This window comes from Lycium ferocissimum, unplaced genomic scaffold (genome assembly GCF_029784015.1).
Source record: "Lycium ferocissimum isolate CSIRO_LF1 unplaced genomic scaffold, AGI_CSIRO_Lferr_CH_V1 ctg8158, whole genome shotgun sequence".
Classification (NCBI taxonomy): Eukaryota; Viridiplantae; Streptophyta; class Magnoliopsida; order Solanales; family Solanaceae; genus Lycium; species Lycium ferocissimum.
The window spans coordinates 17,360-26,304 of NW_026727119.1; the positions used below are offsets into that span (position 1 = coordinate 17,360).

Sequence of the window (8,945 nt, forward strand, 5' to 3'; positions counted from 1 at the left end):
TTCGGCGACGTAATTCTGTAACATTTGGAACACATAACCTGTCTCGGTATGTAAGGACTCCCTCTATAGAAGTTTCAAATGGGGACTTCCCTTTTTCATGACATGCATTTCTATAATGATTCAATTGAGGATCTTTATACTGTCGCTCTTTCACTTCTATATCTAAGGACGAAACTGTGGGATTATTAACACTAACTCCTGCACCACCTGAATCAATTAAACGTACTCCAAGATTAGCTAGTTGGTGGAGCTCATGGATCAATTCTTTCTTCTCTGTAGGAACTTCACATAGACTGCCCATTGCTCGGCGGCTAAGCGCAGCGGCTACTACATTTGCTTTCCCGGGGTGGTATAAAATATTCACATCATAATCTTTCAATAATTCTAACACGGTGCTCGTCATGATTCAACTCCTTCTGTTTGAAAATATTTTGGAGGCTCTTGTGATCTGTATAGATATCAACATGCACACCATACAAGTAATGTCTCCACATTTTTAATGCATGAATAACTGCAGCTAATTCAAAATCATGAGTTGGGTAGTTCTTTTCATGTTTCCGCAGCTGTCTCGAAGCATAAGCAATAACTCTACCATGCTGCATCAATACACACCCGAACTTAACGCCAGAAGCATCACAATACACAACATAGTCATAAGGCCCTTCTGGAAGTGTTAAGACTGGAGCTGAGGTCAACTTGCCCTTCAACTCTTGGAAGCTACGCTCGCAAGCATCATTTCACTGAAATTTAGCTGACTTCTGGGTTAATTTCGTCAATGGGGCTGAAATAGATGAAAAGCCCTCTACGAATCTTCTATAATAACCTGCCAATCCCAGAAAACTATGAACTTCTGTAGGCGTAGTAGTCCTTGGCCAAGTCTTCACAACTTCAATTTTCTGAGTATCAACTCTAATGCCATCATTGGAAATAACATGACGCAGAAATGTCACAGAATTCAGCCAAAACTCGCACTTTGAAAATTTTGCATACAATTCCCTAGTTCGAAGAATTCCAAGGACAATACGTAAATGATCTGCATGTTCTGATTCTGTGCTAGAATACACCAGAATATCATCAATGAACACTATTACAAATAGATCAAAGAGAGGCCTAAACGCATTATTCATCAAATTCATGAACACTGCCGGAGCATTAGTTAGCCCGAATGACATTACTCGGAATTCATAATGGTCATATCTCGTTTTGAAAGCTGTTTTGGGAATATCTTCTTCTCTAACTCTCACTTGATGATAGCCCGACCTTAAGTCTATTTTAGAAAACCACTTGGCACTCTGTAGCTGATCAAATAAATCATCAATTCTTGGAAGAGGATATTTATTCTTTATGGTCACCTTATTCAACTGTCTATAATCAATGCACATTCGTAGGGAGCCATCTTTCTTTCTCACAAATAAGACTGGTGCTCCCCACGGTGAAGAACTGGGTCTGATAAACCCCTTTTCAAGCAAATCTTTCAACTGTGCCTTTAGCTCATTCAATTCTGCCGGAGCCATTCAATAAGGAGGAATAGAAATAGGCTTGGTGTCCGGCAACACATCGATGGCGAAATCAATTTCTCTTTCTGGAGGAAGGCCTGGAAGTTCATCTGGGAATACATCCGGAAATTCATTCACTACCGGAACGGATTGAAAAAGCGTGACTTTGCTTCGGTGTCATGATGTCACGACCCAACCCCGTAGGCCGTGACTAGTGCCCGAGCTGGACACTCGTATACACCTGTTAACTATAATCATCCACAATTAGCATAATAAGGAACTTATAAATAAAAAGGCAAGAGCGATAACCTCAAAGCCGCATTATATAGACGTATCATAGTAACCTGTCTCCTGTGGAGTTACAACTTTCAACAGACATCATAGTACATAAGCCGGCAAGGCTATCATAATACACAACTTCCAGAACATGTATATTTATCTACTCAAGCCGATAAGGCTGCCACTACATATGACATTGTTATATCCCGTATTTCAAACGCTCGGATATCCCAAGGTAGTCGTGGCAAGTTAAGGGTAAGGCTATTTTCAAAAAAATGTAATGTACAAGTTGGTTATAAATGTCAATTATGGACATTACTAGAATGGAAATGTTGAGAAAGGCTAAGGGTAAGAAGGAAAATTCGCAAAAGGGTTCATGGTAATACTGCGGAAAGAATAGGGGCAAAATGGGAATTTCACAAAAAAATATCAAGAATGTACTTGAAGGGCCCTTGGCCGTGTGGCATGCCCCTATATGGCCACATTTTTATTTAATGGGGGTTAATTATGTATATGTGTGGACAAAGCTTGCAAGAGAAGCCAACCAAGTCATCTTTTATGACTTAGAGAAATTTCTAGAAAAAAAAATTGAGAAAAATTGGAAGGGAAAAGAAGGGAGAAAAACGTCCAAGAGGCATGTGCATAGTCATGTGCCACTACTTATATATATATATATATATGTATAAGTGATGAAATGGTAAGACAAATTCATCATTTTCCTCTAGAGAATTCAAGAGAGGTGGAGAAAGAAAAAGAAGAAGGAGGGGCGGCCAAGAGGGGCTGGCCGAACCAGCCCCATAAACTTGATCAAAAAAAATTGTTTCTTCATGCTTTCATGCTAATTGGAGGGTCCTCTTCGATGTGGAGTAGTTGTTGGAACAAGAAAACCATTCGTTTTGCAAAAAAAAATACTCCTAGCCGTGTGAAGAAGTGGAAGGGAGAAGGTAAAATTCAATACTTTCTTGCATGTGTTATGGATGTTTAAACATGTTGTCATGTGTTGAAATAGGTGGAACTCATGAAACCTTGCATGATTAAGAGGGTAGCCGTGGATATAGGTGGTTGGTGTAGGAGGAAGAAATCACTACTGGAAAATGGGCCTCTGGCAACACTAGGGAAACCGTTGCCATAGACAAAGGAATCGTTGCCATTGACCTATGGCAACGGATTACCATGCGTGACATCTCGCTCGCGTGCCGATAGATCTATCGCAACGGTTCATGGGACAGGTTCTCAAAACCGTTGCTATAGAAGTTTCTATAGCAACGGTTATTTGTCTATCTGCCGCGACATATTTTCTTTGTTAATTGGAACGGTTAAAAACAGTCCCCATAGACTCTTGTGCAACAGTTTGTTAGGCTATTGCAACGCTTAATTGAGGTTATTACAACGGTTATTGGACTTTATGCAACAGTTATTTGCCTACTGCTACGGTTTTTATTGATTAGAGACAATTCAGAAATGTCTATTGCTACGGTTTTCATGACTGTGCAACGGTTGCCATGTTTAATTTGGAGCTTGTTGCCACGGTTAGGTAAGCTATTAACGCTTTAATTAAAATAACAACCCTGTTTATAAATAATTTATAATGCACTACAAATTATATAAAATCACAAAATGAAACTTTTCATAATACATATTGTCCACAAGCTAGTTATAATATCCATAAAAGCAAAATGTTAAAACCCAACTACATAAAAGTTTTACATTTAAAGAGTGTGCATGAAGTTCCAAAATGTCAATAGCAAAATATTCCTAGAACATCTAAAGCTTGCAAAAAAATCCAAAAATCTTCTCAAGTGAAATATCTTCTTGAGTAAGGTCTTCACTGCCATGCCTTCCCTTTCTTCATTTTCAACACCTTCAAGAAAAGAATAAGCAATGTCATAACTCTTTTCATTACTAAGAGAGAGACTAATACGAGCCCATTTGGATTGGCTTATGGCTTTTGACTTATAAGCCAAAAGCAATAAGTTAGAAATTCTAGCTTGTGGCTTTTGGCTTATTTTTGTCATATTAGCTTAAAGACAAGTGCTTAAAAGTCCTTATTTATTTTATCCAAATACTACACAAGCACTTAAAAGCTATTTTAGCTTAAATCACCTAAAAATAAGCCAATCCAAATAGGCACTAAGAACAATGTTATACTAATCACACAAGAAATATAATAATGACATCTAATCCAAAAACCATATTGCGATTGTATCTCATAAACACACCTCTATAAAGAACACAAGTATTTCCTACGGAAAAAGCAATAATCAATAATGATAACAAGCGTGCACTCTATGGATGAGGTTAAAGCATGCAGAAATTCTCAACCAAGGTGTTGTTTGTTAAGCTAAGGGTCGGTTTTCAGTTGCCCTGAGGAGAATTGCATTTAATAATAGTGGACTGCCTAGATGGACTTTTGTGTTACCGTTAGCCGCCACAAGAGATCCGTCAACCCGTAGACAAACTATATAAATGGGGTGAGACAAATGACTAAATGTCCACTATGTGATGTGCAAATGAAAGCATAAAGCACTTGTTCTTTATCCGTGATTTCTCAAGTGGATTCGGGAAAAGTCGCTATCATGGATGGGTATCGAAGGAATGCTAGAGGATGGAAAGCGAAGCTTAGGCCCAGGCAGAAAGAGAATCCAAGGGGTAAAAGCCCTTAAGCTAAAGTCTATCGTATGATCCTAGCTTCACAGGTATAGCATATGGAGGGAAAGGAATCAACAAATTTTTCAATAGAAGAGTTAGCTTCGCAAATTTGATCATCAAGGTGATAATACAAGATGTGCATCAAAGGGCAAACAAGAAACCAAAGATAGCCAACTCAGGTTGACCAAATTTAACTTTTATCCATTTTAGTTATGACCTAGGATCGCCTAGATGAAAGGGCTTTTATTGGAGTGCATCTGGGTGCAATTAGAACATTAAGAACTAATGCATGAGCCGACTCTTTGTATATTGTCCAGTAGCATAGCTCATTTTTCACAGCCGTAAAATGTTACTTTTTGTTTATAATACAAGTTATTTACCAAGAGAAAAAAAACAAGCGTGTACACACTCAATGCATTTTTACGAAACTTATATAGGCGCGTAGTTATATTATTACTAAATTCATGTTTGGAAACTTAAAGATATTTAAGTTCTTGTATCAGTTGCTGGGATGATTTACTGGGAATTAGCATTTCAAGAGAACAAAAACACAAATATATATATATACACACATAGTGTGCCGTGTGAAACGAATCAAGATTACTTAGTCAGATAGAGGAGGCGCACTTTTAGTTGTGTTTAAGAAAAAGTCCGCCGGAGGCGACTTTTAGTTGTGTTTAAGTAAAAGTCCGCCGTGAGGAGGCGAGACTTTAGTTGTGTTTAAGTGAAAGAAAAAAAGGTACTTTATATGTAGTAAAGATTATTTCTTGAGAATACTAGTTAAAAGTTTTTAAGTTAAAAGATTGTTATGACTTTATTGACAAGGCCGAGTGGTCGGGTCCCAACTCTATATCTTCATAGGTGGTTTATCTAATTTGGCTAAGATAATTTTTGTTGGTAGCCAAATAAACTATGGGATGACAACCAAAGAAGCATTTGATCCAGATATTATGAAGTACGTAATGGAACTTTGAAAAGTTAAAAAAAAAATATATATATATATCTTCAAGGGAAAGTCCGCCCTCCGTACTTTTAGTTATGTTTAACTAAAAGTACGCCGGAGGAAATGGCGTACCTTTTAGTTGTGTTAAGTAAAAGTCTGCCGGAGGGGGCAGACTTTTAGTTGTGTTTAAGTGAAAGAAAAAAAGGTACTTTATATGTAGTAAAGATTATTTCTTGAGAATACTAGTTAAAAGTTTTTAAGTTAAAAGATTGTTATGACTTTATTGACAAGGCTGAGTGGTTGGGTCCCAACTCTATATCTTCATAGGTGGTTTATCTAATTTGGCTAAGATAATTTTTGTTGGTAGCCAAATAAACTATGGGATGACAACCAAAGAAGCATTTGATCCAGCGTATATTATGAAGTTACGTAATGGAACTTTGAAAAGTTAAAAAAAAAATATATATATGTTTTCAAGGGAAAGTCCGCCCTCCGGCGTATTTCTTCTTAGTTATGTTCAACTAAAAGTCCGCCGAGGGGGGCGTACTTTTAGTTGTGTTAAGTAAAAGTCTGCCGGAGGGGGCAGACTTTTAGTTGTGTTTAAGAAAAAGTCTGCCGGAGGGGGCAGACTTTTAGTTGTGTTTAAGTGAAAGAAAAAAAGGTACTTTATAGCAAAAACGATGAAATTTCTTTTTTCCGGAACAAATGTAACTTTCTAACGTATAAAGCATATTTAATCAACTATGGAAAATTTCCAAAAAAAATAAATGATAAACAAGAGTCATCTTAAGTTAAGAAGGTCTCATGGACACGGTAAAGAAAAGAGATGACGGTACACACATAAAGGCAAAATAAACAAGGTGATGCGGCTAAGAGCGAGCAAGTAGGCAGGAAATGTGCCTCTTAAGAGAAAGAGGAGGGACTATGGATGTCAACATCAAACAAGGAAAGAAAAGGAAAAGAACAAGAAGAAAAAGAGGAACAACGGCACTGGAACAATATGGATAAACACTAAATAAGGTGAGGGGGATAGAGATATAATAGACATGACTTTATGATGCGCTTGCAGAGAGAGGTTATACACTTAAGAAATCTAAAAAATCATTGAATGGTCTTGAAGCATGGGTGTTTTGTTGACAAATGATAGGAGCATAGTAAGACACACATGAAGTGGATGATCGCACACTCAATGCAATAACAAGTATGCCAAATATGCCAAAATACTTCAAACAAAGGGCAAGCTCAAGGAGAAGACAAAGCTAGTTTCGGTACCAAGAGGTATACATGGGGATGCGTGCATAGTAAACATGGTGATCAACCTACATGGACACCTTATCTAACCAAGAGGGAATGCTTACTAAATAGTTTGAGCCTGGGCTAATGCAAGAGGGAGGCTTGGCAAGGTATTATGCAGGTGGCCAAATGCATACGCAGGCCAATCTTAGATGAGTCACTTACACAAATAGCATGAGCAGGCAAGTGTAAAGGCAAAAGGAAGGGTGTGGGGGGTTAGAAGCAGGCCATGCACAAATCATATACCCTTACCGATTATTTTAATCTTAACAAGTTTCATCGGTGATCGTGAAGTAGACCACATAGGACCGCACAGCCATGGTATCACCAACGGGATGTCATGAACCTATTTAAGATCAAGGGGTCGCAATTATTAGCTACAATCTTACTTGCCTTTCATGTCATTCAACCAAAATAACTAGCCACTCCCTACCCCTTTATCCTATTATGTTACTCATCCATCCCATTATCGAACAAAACCTCAGCCAACATCTTAACTAAACTAATTCATTTTTTGATCCTAAGTTCAAACAAAACAGGCACTCCACCCATTACATAGAAATAAACTCCTTCTACCAGCATAATTGGACTTCATTAAAGTGTAACAAATACCATAACATGATTCAACCAAACCAACAACACTGCCTGTTGCCTACATTTATCCCATCAGCACCAAACTTTAGTTCAAGGAAATTACCATAACAACTAAAGCTACAAAATAAATTAAATAATGCTAACAACAGACCATTCAAGAACAAGCCAAATGAAAGCATATCAAACTAGACTATCTTTACAACATAACTGGACTCCATAAAAATGGAACAAAATGCCACAACATGATCTAATCAAGCCAACAACATTCATCTATCGTGTATGTTTATCACACCAAACCTTAGTTAAGCTTATTAATTACCATAATAACTAATGCGGAAACAACTACCATAAAAAATTCCACCAATTACGCATCTTAAGCATAAAGTATAAATCCTCTTAAGAAAGCAAACACATAAGCTTAAATCTCCAAAATTTCAACACAACCTTGCAAAGCATAAGAAGAAACCAATCTTAATAAATTTTAAGAAAAAATACCAAAGAGAACACTAAAAAATTTAATTCGAAAATTATAATGGGACAAACCCCCAAAAACAAACCCCAAAATTTGTATTACACATCTCTGCATACGGTGTATATCAAAGGAATATGGGACTACAATTCGAATCAACTATTGAGAATTGCAAAATAAATACAAAAAAATTATGACAGAGGGAGTACCTGGAGAGAAGCAGACGCAATCAACTGAGCTAAATATCAAATCTACTGGTAAGCAACCTCAATCGACGAACTCGAACAAACTCTACAGAAAATTTTGACCAAAAATCAATAAAACAATTCTAAGAAAGGTGTAATCTTTTCTGGGTAAATGGGATTTAGAATAAAAGACAAACTATTTAACTTCAGAAAAGGAAAAAGAATCTCAATTGAAGCCTCACCACTGCGATTCACATCGTAAAGTGTTGGTGTGTCCGCTGTTCAAAGAGAACCCAACAAGAAAAGCACATCAATATCAAAATCAATTAGATTTTGCGAGGCAAGACCCAACAAAAAAATGGATCGTATATTAACATTTTCCGAAATTTTCTTTTCTATATTTTGTTTGAAATTCCTAAAAGAAAAAGCTAATAGCAATAAGCTAATGGTATGGACATGGCGTAGAGGAAGGAGAACGTACTTTGAATGGGTTTGCAATTTTGTGATAAGAGTTGGTGTTAAAAGGGTTTGCAATTTTGTGGTATGAATTGGTGTTTCAGCGTTTTGGAACTTTGTCTTTTTTTTTTTTTTTTTAGAATAAATAGACAAATACTGATTAAAAGAAAAGAGTACAAAGTTTTTGGGGGTTTGGAGGGATTAGTGAAATTTTACGGGGGAAAATAATGAGGGAACTAAAACCGTACCAATAGAATTTTTTTACCCCAAATGTGTTCTATTAGATACATCCGTTGGTACGGTGGACAAATCGTAGCAATAACTAGAGCTATGGCAACGGTTCAAACACTATTGCAACGGTTTAAGAGTCGAAATGTTCCAATAGCATCGAAGTCCTATTGCAACGGTTGAAACTGTTGCAATATATGATCTATAGTAACGGTTGTATGACCGTTGCTAATAAGTTTGTTGCCATAGGCTCATTTTCCAGTAGTGAATTGAATTGATTTAGTATTCTTGATCGATTGTTGTGTAGATTTTATGATGAAAATGAATGTTTGATGACTCGTGTTGAAGTTGTA

At 37.0% G+C, this 8,945-nt stretch overlaps 1 long non-coding RNA gene across 1 annotated transcript; it reads right to left on the reverse strand.

Moving 5' to 3' along the window:
- Positions 1-3,345: 3,345 nt before the first annotated feature.
- Positions 3,346-8,465, reverse strand: LOC132045834 (uncharacterized). The gene is made up of 4 exons (XR_009412534.1): positions 8,390-8,465; positions 8,151-8,186; positions 7,933-8,014; positions 3,346-3,636 (listed from the first exon to the last, which is right to left on the reverse strand). It is a non-coding gene; the product is annotated as an uncharacterized LOC132045834 (long non-coding RNA).
- Between the last annotated feature and the right edge of the window lie 480 nt (positions 8,466-8,945).